Here is an 18,617-nt window from a genome sequence, read left to right as displayed (position 1 = left end):
TGTCACAATGAATTATTTGATTCTTGGCCTCCATGGTGGCATAATAGATCCTTGCTTCTATTGGTCTCCGTGCTGTAACAATTCATCCCTGGCCCTTTTAGGCCCATTGGTGTCACAAGGGATCATTAGATTGTTAGCCTGCATTGGGTCACAATGGTTCCTTGCTTCTCTTAACCTCTGTGGTGTCACAATGCATCCCATGCCCTTTTAGGCCACATGATGTCACAATGAATCATTTGATTCTTGGCCTCCATGGTGGCATAATAGATCCTTGCTTCTATTGGTCCCCGTGCTGTAACAATCCATCCCTGGCCCTTTTTATACCCCCTGGTGCCACAAGGGATCATTAGATTGTTAGCCTGCATTGGGTCACAATGGATCCTTGCTTCTCTTAACCCCTGTGGTGTCACAATGCATCCCATGCCCTTTTAGGCCACTTGATGTCACAATGAATCATTTGATTCTTGGCCTCCATGGTGGCATAATTGTACCAGGTTTTACTTGGGCCCCATGCTTTCACAATTCATCCCTGCCCCTTTTAGGCCCATTGGTGTCACAAGGGATCATTAGATTGTTAGCCTGCATTGGGTCACAATGGTTCCTTGCTTCTCTTAACCTCTGTGGTGTCACAATGCATCCCATGCCCTTTTAGGCCACTTGATGTCACAATGAATCATTGGATTCTTGGCCTCCATGGTGTCATAATGGTTCCTTGCTTCTATTGGGCCCCATGCTGTCACAATTCATCCCTGGCCCTTTTACGCCCCCTGGTGTCAAATGGGATCCTGGGATTATTAGCCTCCATTGGGTCACAATGGATCCTTGCTTCTCTTAACCCCTGTGCTGTCACGATGCATCCCATGCCCTTTTAGGCCACTTGATGTCACAATGAATCATTTGATTCTTGGCCTCCATGGTGGCATAATAGATCCTTGCTTCTATTGGTCCCCGTGCTGTAACAATCCATCCCTGGCCCTTTTTATACCCCCTGGTGCCACAAGGGATCATTAGATTGTTAGCCTGCATTGGGTCACAATGGTTCCTTGCTTCTCTTAACCTCTGTGGTGTCACAATGCATTCCAAGCCCTTTTAGGCCACTTGGTCTTACAATGAACCATTTGATTCTTGGCCTTCATGGTGTCATGATGGTTCCTTGCTTCTATAGGTCCCCATGCTGTCAGAGTCCATCCGTGGTCCTTTTGCGCCCCCTGGTGTCAAAAGGGATTCTTAGATTGTTAGCCTGCATTGGGTCACAATGGTTCCTTGCTTCTCTTAACCCCTGTGCTGTCACAATGCATCCCATGCCCTTTTAGGCCACTTGATGTCACAATGAATCATTTGATTCTTGGCCTCCATGGTGTCATAATGGTTCCTTGTTTCTATTGGGCCCCATGATTTCAAAATACATCCCTGCCACTTTTAGGCGCATTGGTGTCAAAAGGGATCATTAGATTGTTAGCCTCCATTGGGTCACAATGGATCCTTGCTTCTCTTAACCCCTGTGGTGTCACAATGCATCCCATGCCCTTTTAGGCCACTTGATGTCACAATGAATCATTGGATTCTTGGCCTCCATGGTGTCATAATGGTTCCTTGTTTCTATTGGGCCCCATGCTGTCACAATTCATCCCTGGCCCTTTTACGCCCCCTGGTGTCAAAAGGGATTCTTAGATTGTTAGCCTGCATTGGGTCACAATGGTTCCTTGCTTCTCTTAACCCCTGTGGTGTCACAATGCATCCCATGCCCTTTTAGGCCACATGATGTCACAATGAATCATTTGATTCTTGGCCTCCATGGTGACATAATGGTACCAGGTTTTACTTGGGCCCCATGCTTTCACAATTCATCCCTGCCACTTTTAGGCCCATTGGTGTCACAAGGGATCATTAGATTGTTAGCCTGCATTGGGTCACAATGGTTCCTTGCTTCTCTTAACCTCTGTGGTGTCACAATGCATCCCATGCCCTTTTAGGCCACATGATGTCACAATGAATCATTTGATTCTTGGCCTCCATTGTGGCATAATAGATCCTTGCTTCTATTGGTCCCCGTGCTGTAACAATCCATCCCTGGCCCTTTTTATACCCCCTGGTGCCACAAGGGATCATTAGATTGTTAGCCTGCATTGGGTCACAATGGTTCCTTGCTTCTCTTAACCCCTGTGGTGTCACAATGCATCCCATGCCCTTTTAGGCCACTTGATGTCACAATGAATCATTTGATTCTTGGCCTCCATGGTGGCATAATTGTACAAGGTTTTACTTGGGCCCCATGCTTTCACAATTCATCCCTGGCCCTTTTAGGCCCATTGGTGTCACAAGGGTTCATTAGATTGTTAGCCTCCATTGGGTCACAATGGTTCCTTGCTTCTCTTAACCCCTGTGGTGTCACAATGCATCCCATGCCCTTTTAGGCCACTTGATGTCACAATGAATCATTTGATTCTTGGCCTCCATGGTGTCATAATGGTTCCTTGTTTCTATTGGGCCCCATGCTGTCACAATTCATCCCTGGCCCTTTTACGCCCCCTGGTGTCAAATGGGATCCTGGGATTTTTAGCCTCCATTGGGTCACAATGGATCCTTGCTTCTCTTAACCCCTGTGCTGTCACAATGCATCCCATGCCCTTTTAGGCCACATGATGTCACAATGAATCATTTGATTCTTGGCCTCCATGGTGGCATAATAGATCCTTGCTTCTATTGGTCCCCGTGCTGTAACAATCCATCCCTGGCCCTTTTTATACACCCTGGTGCCACAAGGGATCATTAGATTGTTAGCCTGCATTGGGTCACAATGGTTCCTTGCTTCTCTTAACCTCTGTGGTGTCACAATGCATTCCAAGCCCTTTTAGGCCACTTGGTCTTACAATGAACCATTTGATTCTTGGCCTTCATGGTGTCATAATGGTTCCTTGCTTCTATAGGTCCCCATGCTGTCAGAGTCCATCCGTGGTCCTTTTGCGCCCCCTGGTGTCAAAAGGGATTCATAGATTGTTAGCCTGCATTGGGTCACAATGGTGCCCTGCTTCTCTTAACCCCTCTGCTGTCACAATGCATCCCATGCCCTTTTAGGCCACATGATGTCACAATGAATCATTTGATTCTTGGCCTCCATGGTGGCATAATAGATCCTTGCTTCTATTGGTCCCCGTGCTGTAACAATCCATCCCTGGCCCTTTTTACACCCCCTGGTGCCACTAGGGATCACTAGATTGTTAGCCTGCATTGGGTCACAATGGTTCCTTGCTTCTCTTAACCTCTGTGGTGTCACAATGCATCCCATGACCTTTTAGGCCACTTGATGTCTCAATGAATCATTTGATTCTTGGCCTCCATGGTGTCATAATGGTTCCTTGCTTCTATTGGGCCCCATGCTGTCACAATTCATCCCTGGCCCTTTTACGCCCCCTGGTGTCAAATGGGATCCTGGGATTATTAGCCTCCATTGGGTCACAATGGATCCTTGCTTCTCTTAACCCCTGTGCTGTCACAATGCATCCCATGCCCTTTTAGGCCACTTGATGTCACAATGAATCATTTGATTCTTGGCCTCCATGGTGGCATAATAGATCCTTGCTTCTATTGGTCCCCGTGCTGTAACAATCCATCCCTGGCCCTTTTTATACCCCCTGGTGCCACAAGGGATCATTAGATTGTTTGCCTGCATTGGGTCACAATGGTTCCTTGCTTCTCTTAACCTCTGTGGTGTCACAATGCATTCCAAGCCCTTTTAGGCCACTTGGTCTTACAATGAACCATTTGATTCTTGGCCTTCATGGTGTCATGATGGCTCCTTGCTTCTATAGGTCCCCATGCTGTCAGAGTCCATCCGTGGTCCTTTTGCGCCCCCTGGTGTCAAAAGGGATTCTTAGATTGTTAGCCTGCATTGGGTCACAATGGTTCCTTGCTTCTCTTAACCCCTGTGCTGTCACAATGCATCCCATGCCCTTTTAGGCCACATGATGTCACAATGAATCATTTGATTCTTGGCCTCCATGGTGGCATAATGGTACCAGGTTTTACTTGGGCCCCATGCTTTCACAATTCATCCCTGCCACTTTTAGGCCCATTGGTGTCACAAGGGATCATTAGATTGTTAGCCTGCATTGGGTCACAATGGTTCCTTGCTTCTCTTAACCTCTGTGGTGTCACAATGCATCCCATGCCCTTTTAGGCCACTTGATGTCACAATGAATCATTTGATTCTTGGCCTCCATGGTGGCATAATTCTACCAGGTTTTAATTGGGCCCCATGTTTCACAATTAATCTCTGGCCCTTGTAGGCCCATTGGTGTCACAAGGGATCATTAGATTGTTAGCCTGCATTGGGTCACAATGGTTCCTTGCTTCTCTTAACCTCTGTGGTGTCACAATGCATTCCAAGCCCTTTTAGGCCACTTGATGTCACAAGGAACCATTTGATTCTTGGCCTTCATGGTGTCATAATGGTTCCTTGCTTCTATAGGTCCCCGTGTTGTCAGAGTTCATCCGTGGTCCTTTTGCGCCCCCTGGTGTCAAAAGGGATTCTTAGATTGTTAGCCTGCATTGGGTCACAATGTTTCCTAGTTCTCTTAACCCCTGTGCTGTCACAATGCATCCCATGCCCTTTTAGGCCACTTGATGTCACAATGAATAATTTAAATCTTGGCCCCCATGGTGGCGTAATTGTACAAGGTTTTACTTGGGCCCCATGCTTTCACAATACATCCCTGCCCCTTTTAGGCCCATTGGTGTCACAAGGGATCATTAGATTGTTAGCCTGCATTGGGTCACAATGGTTCCTTGCTTCTCTTAACCTCTGTGGTGTCACAATGCATCCCATGCCCTTTTAGGCCACTTGATGTCACAATGAATCATTTGATTTTTGGCCTCCATGGTGTCATAATGTTTCCTTGTTTCTATTGGGCCCCATGCTTTCACAATACATACCTGACCCTTTTAGGCGCATTGGTGTTAAAAGGGATCATTAGATTGTTAGCCTGCATTGGGTCACAATGGTTCCTTGCTTCTCTTAACCCCTGTGGTGTCACAATGCATCCCATGCCCTTTTAGGCCACTTGATGTCACAATGAATCATTTGATTCTTGGCCTCCATGGTGGCATAATTGTACCAGGTTTTACTTGGGCCCCATGCTTTCACAATTCATCCCTGGCCCTTTTAGGCCCATTGGTGTCACAAGGGATCATTAGATTGTTAGCCTGCATTGGATCACAATGGTTCCTTGCTTCTCTTAACCCCTGTGCTGTCACAATGCATCCCATGCCCTTTTAGGCCACATGATGTCACAATGAATTATTTGATTCTTGGCCTCCATGGTGGCATAATAGATCCTTGCTTCTATTGGTCTCCGTGCTGTAACAATTCATCCCTGGCCCTTTTAGGCCCATTGGTGTCACAAGGGATCATTAGATTGTTAGCCTGCATTGGGTCACAATGGTTCCTTGCTTCTCTTAACCTCTGTGGTGTCACAATGCATCCCATGCCCTTTTAGGCCACATGATGTCACAATGAATCATTTGATTCTTGGCCTCCTTTGTGGCATAATAGATCCTTGCTTCTATTGGTCCCCGTGCTGTAACAATCCATCCCTGGCCCTTTTTATACCCCCTGGTGCCACAAGGGATCATTAGATTGTTAGCCTGCATTGGGTCACAATGGTTCCTTGCTTCTCTTAACCCCTGTGGTGTCACAATGCATCCCATGCCCTTTTAGGCCACTTGATGTCACAATGAATCATTTGATTATTGGCCTCCATGGTGGCATAATTGTACCAGGTTTTACTTGGGCCCCATGCTTTCACAATTCATCCCTGCCCCTTTTAGGCCCATTGGTGTCACAAGGGATCATTAGATTGTTAGCCTGCATTGGGTCACAATGGTTCCTTGCTTCTCTTAACCTCTGTGGTGTCACAATGCATCCCATGCCCTTTTAGGCCACTTGATGTCACAATGAATCATTTGATTCTTGGCCTCCATGGTGTCATAATGGTTCCTTGTTTCTATTGGGCCCCATGCTGTCACAATTCATCCCTGGCCCTTTTACGCCCCCTGGTGTCAAATGGGATCCTGGGATTTTTAGCCTCCATTGGGTCACAATGGATCCTTGCTTCTCTTAACCCCTGTGCTGTCACAATGCATCCCATGCCCTTTTAGGCCACATGATGTCACAATGAATCATTTGATTCTTGGCCTCCATGGGGGCATAATAGATCCTTGCTTCTATTGGTCCCCGTGCTGTAACAATCCATCCCTGGCCCTTTTTATACCCCCTGGTGCCACAAGGGATCATTAGATTGTTAGCCTGCATTGGGTCACAATGGTTCCTTGCTTCTCTTAACCTCTGTGGTGTCACAATGCATTCCAAGCCCTTTTAGGCCACTTGGTCTTACAATGAACCATTTGATTCTTGGCCTTCATGGTGTCATGATGGTTCCTTGCTTCTATAGGTCCCCATGCTGTCAGAGTCCATCCGTGGTCCTTTTGCGCCCCCTGGTGTCAAAAGGGATTCATAGATTGTTAGCCTGCATTGGGTCACAATGGTTCCTTGCTTCTCTTAACCCCTGTGCTGTCACAATGCATCCCATGCCCTTTTAGGCCACTTGATGTCACAATGAATCATTTGATTCTTGGCCTCCATGGTGTCATAATGGTTCCTTGTTTCTATTGGGCCCCATGATTTCAAAATACATCCCTGCCCCTTTTAGGCGCACTGGTGTCAAAAGGGATCATTAGATTGTTAGCCTCCATTGGGTCACAATGGATCCTTGCTTCTCTTAACCCCTGTGCTGTCACAATGCATCCCATGCCCTTTTAGGCCACTTGATGTCACAATGAATCATTTGATTCTTGGCCTCCATGGTGTCATAATGGTTCCTTGTTTCTATTGGGCCCCATGCTGTCACAATTCATCCCTGGCCCTTTTACACCCCCTGGTGTCAAAAGGGATTCTTAGATTGTTAGCCTGCATTGGGTCACAATGGTTCCTTGCTTCTCTTAACCCCTGTGGTGTCACAATGCATCCCATGCCCTTTTAGGCCACATGATGTCACAATGAATCATTTGATTCTTGGCCTCCATGGTGACATAATGGTACCAGGTTTTACTTGGGCCCCATGCTTTCACAATTCATCCCTGCCACTTTTAGGCCCATTGGTGTCACAAGGGATCATTAGATTGTTAGCCTGCATTGGGTCACAATGGTTCCTTGCTTCTCTTAACCTCTGTGGTGTCACAATGCATCCCATGCCCTTTTAGGCCACTTGATGTCACAATGAATCATTTGGTTCTTGGCCTCCATGGTGGCATAATTCTACCAGGTTTTAATTGGGCCCCATGTTTCACAATTAATCTCTGGCCCTTGTAGGCCCATTGGTGTCACAAGGGATCATTAGATTGTTAGCCTGCATTGGGTCACAATGGTTCCTTGCTTCTCTTAACCTCTGTGGTGTCACAATGCATTCCAAGCCCTTTTAGGCCACTTGATGTCACAATGAACCATTTGATTCTTGGCCTTCATGGTGTCATAATGGTTCCTTGCTTCTATAGGTCCCCATGCTGTCAGAGTTCATCCGTGGTCCTTTTGCGCCCCTTGGTGTCAAAAGGGATTCTTAGATTGTTAGCCTGCATTGGGTCACAATGTTTCCTTGCTTCTCTTAACCCCTGTGCTGTCACAATGCATCCCATGCCCTTTTAGGCCACTTGATGTCACAATGAATCATTTAAATCTTGGCCCCCATGGTGGCGTAATTGTACAAGGTTTTACTTGGGCCCCATGCTTTCACAATACATCCCTGCCCCTTTTAGGCCCATTGGTGTCAAAAGGGATCATTAGATTGTTAGCCTGCATTGGGTCACAATGGTTCCTTGCTTCTCTTAACCCCTGTGCTGTCACAATGCATCCCATGCCCTTTTAGGCCACTTGATGTCACAATGAATCATTTGATTCTTGGCCTCCATGGTGGCATAATTGTACCAGGTTTTACTTGGGCCCCATGCTTTCACAATTCATCCCTGCCCCTTTTAGGCCCATTGGTGTCACAAGGGATCATTAGATTGTTAGCCTGCATTGGGTCACAATGGTTCCTTGCTTCTCCTAACCTCTGTGGTGTCACAATGCATCCCATGCCCTTTTAGGCCACTTGATGTCACAATGAATCATTTGATTCTTGGCCTCCATGGTGTCATAATGTTTCCTTGTTTCTATTGGGCCCCATGCTTTCACAATACATACCTGACCCTTTTAGGCGCATTGGTGTCAAAAGGGATCATTAGATTGTTAGCCTGCATTGGGTCACAATGGTTCCTTGCTTCTCTTAACCCCTGTGGTGTCACAATGCATCCCATGCCCTTTTAGGCCACTTGATGTCACAATGAATCATTTGATTCTTGGCCTCCATGGTGGCATAATTGTACCAGGTTTTACTTGGGCCCCATGCTTTCACAATTCATCCCTGGCCCTTTTAGGCCCATTGGTCTCACAAGGGATCATTAGATTGTTAGCCTGCATTGGATCACAATGGTTCCTTGCTTCTCTTAACCCCTGTGCTGTCACAATGCATCCCATGCCCTTTTAGGCCACATGATGTCACAATGAATTATTTGATTCTTGGCCTCCATGGTGGCATAATAGATCCTTGCTTCTATTGGTCTCCGTGCTGTAACAATTCATCCCTGGCCCTTTTAGGCCCATTGGTGTCACAAGGGATCATTAGATTGTTAGCCTGCATTGGGTCACAATGGTTCCTTGCTTCTCTTAACCTCTGTGGTGTCACAATGCATCCCATGCCCTTTTAGGCCACATGATGTCACAATGAATCATTTGATTCTTGGCCTCCATGGTGGCATAATAGATCCTTGCTTCTATTGGTCCCCGTGCTGTAACAATCCATCCCTGGCCCTTTTTATACCCCCTGGTGCCACAAGGGATCATTAGATTGTTAGCCTGCATTGGGTCACAATGGTTCCTTGCTTCTCTTAACCCCTGTGGTGTCACAATGCATCCCATGCCCTTTTAGGCCACTTGATGTCACAATGAATCATTTGATTCTTGGCCTCCATGGTGGCGTAATTGTACCAGGTTTTAATTGGGCCCCATGCTTTCACAATACATCTCTGCCCCTTTTAGGCCCATTGGTGTCAAAAGGGATCATTAGATTGTTAGCCTCCATTGGGTCACAATGGATCCTTGCTTCTCTTAACCCCTGTGCTGTCACAATGCATCCCATGCCCTTTTAGGCCACTTTATGTCACAATGAATCATTTGATTCTTGGCCTCCATGGCGGCATAATAGATCCTTGTTTCTATTGGTCCCCGTGCTGTAACAATTCATCCCTGCCCCTTTTAGGCCGATTGGTGTCACAAGGGATCATTAGATTGTTAGCCTGCATTGGGTCACAATGGTTCCTTGCTTCTCCTAACATCTGTGGTGTCACAATGCATCCCATGCCCTTTTAGGCCATTTGATGTCACAATGAATCATTTGAGTCTTGGCCTCCATGGTGTCATAATGGTTCCTTGTTTCTATTGGGCCCCATGCTGTCACAATTAATCCCTGGCCCTCTTACGGCCCCTGGTGTCAAATGGGATCCTGGGATTATTAGCCTGCATTGGGTCACAATGCATCCTTGCTTCTCTTAACCCCTGTGCTGTCACAATGCATCCCATGCCCTTTTAGGCCACTTGATGTCACAATGAATCATTTGATTCTTGGCCTCCACGGTGGCATAATAGATCCTTGCTTTTATTGGTCCCCGTGCTGTAACAATCCATCCCTGGCCCTTTTTATACCCCCTGGTGCCACAAGGGATCATTAGATTGTTAGCCTGCATTGGGTAACAATGGTTCCTTGCTTCTCTTAACCCCTGTGCTGTCACAATGCATCCCATGCCCTTTTCGGCCACTTGATGTCACAATGAATCATTTGATTCTTGGCCTCCATGGTGGCATAATTGTACCAGGTTTTACTTGGGCCCCATGCTTTCACAATTCATCCCTGCCACTTTTAGGCCCATTGGTGTCACAAGGGATCATTAGATTGTTAGCCTGCATTGGGTCACAATGGTTCCTTGCTTCTCTTAACCTCTGTGGTGTCACAATGCATCCCATGCCCTTTTAGGCCACTTGATGTCACAATGAATCATTTGATTCTTGGCCTCCATGGTGGCATAATTCTACCAGGTTTTAATTGGGCCCCATGTTTCACAATTAATCTCTGGCCCTTGTAGGCCCATTGGTGTCACAAGGGATCATTAGATTGTTAGCCTGCATTGGGTCACAATGGTTCCTTGCTTCTCTTAACCTCTGTGGTGTCACAATGCATTCCAAGCCCTTTTAGGCCACTTGATGTCACAAGGAACCATTTGATTCTTGTCCTTCATGGTGTCATAATGGTTCCTTGCTTCTATAGGTCCCCGTGTTGTCAGAGTTCATCCGTGGTCCTTTTGCGCCCCCTGGTGTCAAAAGGGATTCTTAGATTGTTAGCCTGCATTGGGTCACAATGTTTCCTAGTTCTCTTAACCCCTGTGCTGTCACAATGCATCCCATGCCCTTTTAGGCCACTTGATGTCACAATGAATAATTTAAATCTTGGCCACCATGGTGGCGTAATTGTACAAGGTTTTACTTGGGCCCCATGCTTTCACAATACATCCCTGCCCCTTTTAGGCCCATTGGTGTCACAAGGGATCATTAGATTGTTAGCCTGCATTGGGTCACAATGGTTCCTTGCTTCTCTTAACCTCTGTGGTGTCACAATGCATCCCATGCCCTTTTAGGCCACTTGATGTCACAATGAATCATTTGATTTTTGGCCTCCATGGTGTCATAATGTTTCCTTGTTTCTATTGGGCCCCATGCTTTCACAATACATACCTGACCCTTTTAGGCGCATTGGTGTTAAAAGGGATCATTAGATTGTTAGCCTGCATTGGGTCACAATGGTTCCTTGCTTCTCTTAACCCCTGTGGTGTCACAATGCATCCCATGCCCTTTTAGGCCACTTGATGTCACAATGAATCATTTGATTCTTGGCCTCCATGGTGGCATAATTGTACCAGGTTTTACTTGGGCCCCATGCTTTCACAATTCATCCCTGGCCCTTTTAGGCCCATTGGTGTCACAAGGGATCATTAGATTGTTAGCCTGCATTGGATCACAATGGTTCCTTGCTTCTCTTAACCCCTGTGCTGTCACAATGCATCCCATGCCCTTTTAGGCCACATGATGTCACAATGAATTATTTGATTCTTGGCCTCCATGGTGGCATAATAGATCCTTGCTTCTATTGGTCTCCGTGCTGTAACAATTCATCCCTGGCCCTTTTAGGCCCATTGGTGTCACAAGGGATCATTAGATTGTTAGCCTGCATTGGGTCACAATGGTTCCTTGCTTCTCTTAACCTCTGTGGTGTCACAATGCATCCCATGCCCTTTTAGGCCACATGATGTCACAATGAATCATTTGATTCTTGGCCTCCTTTGTGGCATAATAGATCCTTGCTTCTATTGGTCCCCGTGCTGTAACAATCCATCCCTGGCCCTTTTTATACCCCCTGGTGCCACAAGGGATCATTAGATTGTTAGCCTGCATTGGGTCACAATGGTTCCTTGCTTCTCTTAACCCCTGTGGTGTCACAATGCATCCCATGCCCTTTTAGGCCACTTGATGTCACAATGAATCATTTGATTATTGGCCTCCATGGTGGCATAATTGTACCAGGTTTTACTTGGGCCCCATGCTTTCACAATTCATCCCTGCCCCTTTTAGGCCCATTGGTGTCACAAGGGATCATTAGATTGTTAGCCTGCATTGGGTCACAATGGTTCCTTGCTTCTCTTAACCTCTGTGGTGTCACAATGCATCCCATGCCCTTTTAGGCCACTTGATGTCACAATGAATCATTTGATTCTTGGCCTCCATGGTGTCATAATGGTTCCTTGTTTCTATTGGGCCCCATGCTGTCACAATTCATCCCTGGCCCTTTTACGCCCCCTGGTGTCAAATGGGATCCTGGGATTTTTAGCCTCCATTGGGTCACAATGGATCCTTGCTTCTCTTAACCCCTGTGCTGTCACAATGCATCCCATGCCCTTTTAGGCCACATGATGTCACAATGAATCATTTGATTCTTGGCCTCCATGGGGGCATAATAGATCCTTGCTTCTATTGGTCCCCGTGCTGTAACAATCCATCCCTGGCCCTTTTTATACCCCCTGGTGCCACAAGGGATCATTAGATTGTTAGCCTGCATTGGGTCACAATGGTTCCTTGCTTCTCTTAACCTCTGTGGTGTCACAATGCATTCCAAGCCCTTTTAGGCCACTTGGTCTTACAATGAACCATTTGATTCTTGGCCTTCATGGTGTCATGATGGTTCCTTGCTTCTATAGGTCCCCATGCTGTCAGAGTCCATCCGTGGTCCTTTTGCGCCCCCTGGTGTCAAAAGGGATTCTTAGATTGTTAGCCTGCATTGGGTCACAATGGTTCCTTGCTTCTCTTAACCCCTGTGCTGTCACAATGCATCCCATGCCCTTTTAGGCCACTTGATGTCACAATGAATCATTTGATTCTTGGCCTCCATGGTGTCATAATGGTTCCTTGTTTCTATTGGGCCCCATGATTTCAAAATACATCCCTGCCCCTTTTAGGCGCACTGGTGTCAAAAGGGATCATTAGATTGTTAGCCTCCATTGGGTCACAATGGATCCTTGCTTCTCTTAACCCCTGTGCTGTCACAATGCATCCCATGCCCTTTTAGGCCACTTGATGTCACAATGAATCATTTGATTCTTGGCCTCCATGGTGTCATAATGGTTCCTTGTTTCTATTGGGCCCCATGCTGTCACAATTCATCCCTGGCCCTTTTACACCCCCTGGTGTCAAAAGGGATTCTTAGATTGTTAGCCTGCATTGGGTCACAATGGTTCCTTGCTTCTCTTAACCCCTGTGGTGTCACAATGCATCCCATGCCCTTTTAGGCCACATGATGTCACAATGAATCATTTGATTCTTGGCCTCCATGGTGACATAATGGTACCAGGTTTTACTTGGGCCCCATGCTTTCACAATTCATCCCTGCCACTTTTAGGCCCATTGGTGTCACAAGGGATCATTAGATTGTTAGCCTGCATTGGGTCACAATGGTTCCTTGCTTCTCTTAACCTCTGTGGTGTCACAATGCATCCCATGCCCTTTTAGGCCACTTGATGTCACAATGAATCATTTGGTTCTTGGCCTCCATGGTGGCATAATTCTACCAGGTTTTAATTGGGCCCCATGTTTCACAATTAATCTCTGGCCCTTGTAGGCCCATTGGTGTCACAAGGGATCATTAGATTGTTAGCCTGCATTGGGTCACAATGGTTCCTTGCTTCTCTTAACCTCTGTGGTGTCACAATGCATTCCAAGCCCTTTTAGGCCACTTGATGTCACAATGAACCATTTGATTCTTGGCCTTCATGGTGTCATAATGGTTCCTTGCTTCTATAGGTCCCCATGCTGTCAGAGTTCATCCGTGGTCCTTTTGCGCCCCTTGGTGTCAAAAGGGATTCTTAGATTGTTAGCCTGCATTGGGTCACAATGTTTCCTTGCTTCTCTTAACCCCTGTGCTGTCACAATGCATCCCATGCCCTTTTAGGCCACTTGATGTCACAATGAATCATTTAAATCTTGGCCCCCATGGTGGCGTAATTGTACAAGGTTTTACTTGGGCCCCATGCTTTCACAATACATCCCTGCCCCTTTTAGGCCCATTGGTGTCAAAAGGGATCATTAGATTGTTAGCCTGCATTGGGTCACAATGGTTCCTTGCTTCTCTTAACCCCTGTGCTGTCACAATGCATCCCATGCCCTTTTAGGCCACTTGATGTCACAATGAATCATTTGATTCTTGGCCTCCATGGTGGCATAATTGTACCAGGTTTTACTTGGGCCCCATGCTTTCACAATTCATCCCTGCCCCTTTTAGGCCCATTGGTGTCACAAGGGATCATTAGATTGTTAGCCTGCATTGGGTCACAATGGTTCCTTGCTTCTCCTAACCTCTGTGGTGTCACAATGCATCCCATGCCCTTTTAGGCCACTTGATGTCACAATGAATCATTTGATTCTTGGCCTCCATGGTGTCATAATGTTTCCTTGTTTCTATTGGGCCCCATGCTTTCACAATACATACCTGACCCTTTTAGGCGCATTGGTGTCAAAAGGGATCATTAGATTGTTAGCCTGCATTGGGTCACAATGGTTCCTTGCTTCTCTTAACCCCTGTGGTGTCACAATGCATCCCATGCCCTTTTAGGCCACTTGATGTCACAATGAATCATTTGATTCTTGGCCTCCATGGTGGCATAATTGTACCAGGTTTTACTTGGGCCCCATGCTTTCACAATTCATCCCTGGCCCTTTTAGGCCCATTGGTCTCACAAGGGATCATTAGATTGTTAGCCTGCATTGGATCACAATGGTTCCTTGCTTCTCTTAACCCCTGTGCTGTCACAATGCATCCCATGCCCTTTTAGGCCACATGATGTCACAATGAATTATTTGATTCTTGGCCTCCATGGTGGCATAATAGATCCTTGCTTCTATTGGTCTCCGTGCTGTAACAATTCATCCCTGGCCCTTTTAGGCCCATTGGTGTCACAAGGGATCATTAGATTGTTAGCCTGCATTGGGTCACAATGGTTCCTTGCTTCTCTTAACCTCTGTGGTGTCACAATGCATCCCATGCCCTTTTAGGCCACATGATGTCACAATGAATCATTTGATTCTTGGCCTCCATGGTGGCATAATAGATCCTTGCTTCTATTGGTCCCCGTGCTGTAACAATCCATCCCTGGCCCTTTTTATACCCCCTGGTGCCACAAGGGATCATTAGATTGTTAGCCTGCATTGGGTCACAATGGTTCCTTGCTTCTCTTAACCCCTGTGGTGTCACAATGCATCCCATGCCCTTTTAGGCCACTTGATGTCACAATGAATCATTTGATTCTTGGCCTCCATGGTGGCGTAATTGTACCAGGTTTTAATTGGGCCCCATGCTTTCACAATACATCTCTGCCCCTTTTAGGCCCATTGGTGTCAAAAGGGATCATTAGATTGTTAGCCTCCATTGGGTCACAATGGATCCTTGCTTCTCTTAACCCCTGTGCTGTCACAATGCATCCCATGCCCTTTTAGGCCACTTTATGTCACAATGAATCATTTGATTCTTGGCCTCCATGGCGGCATAATAGATCCTTGTTTCTATTGGTCCCCGTGCTGTAACAATTCATCCCTGCCCCTTTTAGGCCGATTGGTGTCACAAGGGATCATTAGATTGTTAGCCTGCATTGGGTCACAATGGTTCCTTGCTTCTCCTAACATCTGTGGTGTCACAATGCATCCCATGCCCTTTTAGGCCATTTGATGTCACAATGAATCATTTGAGTCTTGGCCTCCATGGTGTCATAATGGTTCCTTGTTTCTATTGGGCCCCATGCTGTCACAATTAATCCCTGGCCCTCTTACGGCCCCTGGTGTCAAATGGGATCCTGGGATTATTAGCCTGCATTGGGTCACAATGCATCCTTGCTTCTCTTAACCCCTGTGCTGTCACAATGCATCCCATGCCCTTTTAGGCCACTTGATGTCACAATGAATCATTTGATTCTTGGCCTCCACGGTGGCATAATAGATCCTTGCTTTTATTGGTCCCCGTGCTGTAACAATCCATCCCTGGCCCTTTTTATACCCCCTGGTGCCACAAGGGATCATTAGATTGTTAGCCTGCATTGGGTAACAATGGTTCCTTGCTTCTCTTAACCCCTGTGCTGTCACAATGCATCCCATGCCCTTTTCGGCCACTTGATGTCACAATGAATCATTTGATTCTTGGCCTCCATGGTGGCATAATTGTACCAGGTTTTACTTGGGCCCCATGCTTTCACAATTCATCCCTGCCCCTTTTAGGCCCATTGGTGTCACAAGGGATCATTAGATTGTTAGCCTGCATTGGGTCACAATGGATCCTTGCTTCTCTTAACCCCTGTGGTGTCACAATGCATCCCATGCCCTTTTAGGCCACTTGAGGTCACAATGAATCATTTGATTCTTGGCCTCCATGGTGGCGTAATTGTACCAGGTTTTAATTGGGCCCCATGATTTCACAATATATCCCTGCCCCTTTTAGGCCCATTGGTGTCAAAAGGGATCATTAGATTGTTAGCCTGCATTGGGTCACAATCGATCCTTGCTTCTCTTAACCCCTGTGCTGTCACAATGCATCCCATGCCCTTTTAGGCCACATGATGTCACAATGAATTATTTGATTCTTGGCCTCCATGGCGGTATAATAGATCCTTGCTTCTATTGGGCCCCGTGCTGTAACAATTCATCCCTGGCCCTTTTAGGCCCATTGGTGTCACAAGGGATCATTAGATTGTTAGCCTGCATTGGGTCACAATGGTTCCTTGCTTCTCTTAACCTCTGTGGTGTCACAATGCATACCAAGCCCTTTTAGGCCACTTGGCCTTACAATGAAGCATTTGATTCTTGGCCTTCATGGTGTCATAATGGTTCCTTGCTTCTGTAGGTCCCCATGCTGTCAGAGTTCATCCGTGGTCCTTTTGCGCCCCCTGGTGTCAAAAGGGATTCTTAGATTGTTAGCCTGCATTGGGTCACAATGGTTCCTTGTTTGTCTTAACCCCTGTGCTGTCACAATGCATCCCATGCCCTTTTAGGCCACTTGATGTCACAATGAATTATTTGATTCTTGGCCTCCATGGTGGCATAATTGTACCAGGTTTTAATTGGGCCCCATGTTTCACAATTAATCCCTGGCCCTTTTAGGCCCATTGGTGTCACAAGGGATCATTAGATTGTCAGCCTGCATTGGGTCACAATGGTTCCTTGCTTCTCTTAACCTCTGTGGTGTCACAATGCATCCCATGCCCTTTTAGGCCACTTGGTGTCACAATGAATCATTTGATTCTTGGCCTCCATGGTGTCATAATAGTTCATTGTATCTATTGGGCCCCATGCTGTCACAATTCATTCCTGGCCCTTTTGCGCCCCCTGGTGTCAAAAGGGATCCTGGCATTATTAGCCTCCATTGGGTCACAATGGATCCTTGCTTCTCTTAACCCCTGTGGTGTCACAATGCAGCCCATGCCCTTTTAGGCCACTTGATGTCACAATGAATCATTTGATACTTGGCCTCCATGGTGGCATAATAGATCCTTGCTTCTATTGGTCCCCGTGCGGTAACAATCCAGCCCTGGCCCTTTTTATACGCCCTGGTGCCACAAGGAATTATTAGATTGTTAGCCTGCATTGGGTCACAATGGATCCTTGCTTCTCTTAAACCCTGTGGTGTCACAATGCATCCCATGCCCTTTTAGGCCACTTGGTGTTACAATGAACTATTTGAGTCTTGGCCTCTATGGTGTCATAATGGTTCCCAGCTTCTATAGTTCCCCAAGCTGTCACAGTTCATCCGTGGTCCTTTTACGCCCCCTGGAGTCAAAAGGGATTCTTAGATTGTTAGCCTGCATTGGGTCACAATGGATCCTTGCTTCTCTTAAGCTCTGTGGTGTCACAATGCATTCCATGCCCATTTAGGCCACTTGATGTCACAATGAATCATTTGAATCTTGGCCTCTATGGTGTCATAATAGTTCATTGTATCTATTGGTACCGATGCTGTCACAATTCATTCCTGGCCCTTTTGCGCCCCCTGGTGTCTAAAGGGATTCTTAGATTGTTAGCCTCCATTGGGTCACGCTGGATCCTTGCTTCTCTTAACCCCTGTGGTGTCACAATGCATCCCATGCCCTTTTAGGCCACATGATGTCACAATGAATCATTTGATTCTTGGCCTTCACGGTGGCATAATAGATCCTTGCTTCTATCGGTCCCCGTGCTGTAACACTTCATCCCTGGCCCTTTTAGGCCCACTGGTGTCACAAGGGATCATTAGATTGTTAGCCTCCATTGGGTAACAATGGTTCCTTGCTTCTCTTAACCTCTGTGGTGTCACAATGCATCCCATGCCCTTTTAGGCGGCATGATGTCACAATGAATCATTTGATTCTTGGCCTCTATGGTGACATAATGTTTCCATGTTTTAATTGGGCCCCATGCTTTCACAATTCATCCCTGGCCCTATTACAACCCCAGGTGTCACAAGGGATCATTAGATTGTTAGCCTGCATTGGGTCACAATGGTTCCTTGCTTCTCTTAACCCCTGTGCTGTCACAATGCATCCCATGCCCTTTTAGGCCACTTGATGTCACAATGAATCATTTGATTCTTGGCCTCTATGGTGACATAATGTTTCCATGTTTTATTGGGCCCCACGCTTTCACAATTCATCCCTGGCCCTTATGCAACACCTTGTATGACAAGGGATCATTAGATTGTTAGCCTGCATTGGGTCACAATGGTTCCTTGCTTCTCTTAACCTCTGTGGTGTCACAATGCATTCCAAGCCCTTTTAGGCCATTTGGTCTTACGATGAACCATTTGATTCTTGGCCTTCATGGTGTCATAATGGTTCCTTGCTTCTCTAGGTCCCCATGCTGTCACAGTTCATCCGTGGTCCTTTTCAGCCCCCTGGTGTCAAAAGGGATTCTTAGA

This window comes from Cinclus cinclus, chromosome 4, assembly GCF_963662255.1.
Source record: "Cinclus cinclus chromosome 4, bCinCin1.1, whole genome shotgun sequence".
NCBI classification, from domain to species: domain Eukaryota; kingdom Metazoa; phylum Chordata; class Aves; order Passeriformes; family Cinclidae; genus Cinclus; species Cinclus cinclus.
Note: the sequence above shows the minus strand (reverse complement) of the source record.